Genomic DNA, 835 nt, shown 5'->3' with positions numbered 1-835 from the left:
CTGGTGTGGGCAGGAGTATTACCACAGTCAGCGGAGTTGGCCAGTCAACTGTACAAGACCTGCAGACACTTATACCCGCAAACACACAGATCTATTATCTTTAGTGAAGAGTTGTATGTAGACACACACAGAGATTCATGCAATCATGTCTATACTAGGCCCTGCTGAATCCAACCTTTAGTTTGTAATATGCTGTATAAAAGGCCTTTATTTCATTAAACACCAAAACTACATGGACCGCAAAGTGGTACAAAATATGACCGCCGTTCAGTCCCGCACATTCTCTCCGCAAAAATAAATCACGCTCGTCAATTGGCCTTCATCTAGGAACTCTAGCAACTTTTTTGTATGTAAATGATTGTGTGCATGTGTGGTGTGTGTTTGCTATTGTGTATGTGTGCTTCTCTGTGTGTGTTATTGCTTGTGATTGTGTGTGGGGGGGTAATGGTGTGTGTGTGTGTGTGTGGTTTATGTGGCTGTGTGTGTGTGTTCGCTTGTGAGTGGGTGTGTGGGGGTAATAGTATGTGTGTGTGCGTGCCTGTGTGAGGGCGTGTGCGTACGTATGCCTGTGTGAGGGCGTGTGCGTACGTATGCCTGCATGTCAACTGTGTGTGTGCGTGTGTCTTTATGTGTGTGTGTATGTGTCTGTTTATGCGTGTGTGTGTTTATGTGTGTGCATGTGTGCACGGGTGTGTGTGTGTGTGTGTGTGTGTGTGTGTGTGTGTGTGTGTGTGTGCGTGTACCTGCATGTGTGCGTATGTATCTTTATGTTTGCATGTGTTCATGAGTGTGTGTGTGTGTATGTGTGTGTGCATGCGTAGTGTGCAGTACAATT

Source organism: Alosa pseudoharengus, unplaced genomic scaffold (assembly GCF_046254945.1).
Source record: "Alosa pseudoharengus isolate Yale_2024_CS ecotype anadromous, Long Island Sound unplaced genomic scaffold, YU_APseudo_1.1 YU_APseudo_1.1_scf_11, whole genome shotgun sequence".
Lineage (NCBI taxonomy): Eukaryota > Metazoa > Chordata > Actinopteri > Clupeiformes > Clupeidae > Alosa > Alosa pseudoharengus.
The sequence above is the reverse complement of the archived record's forward strand: the minus strand, read 5'-3'. Positions refer to the sequence as shown.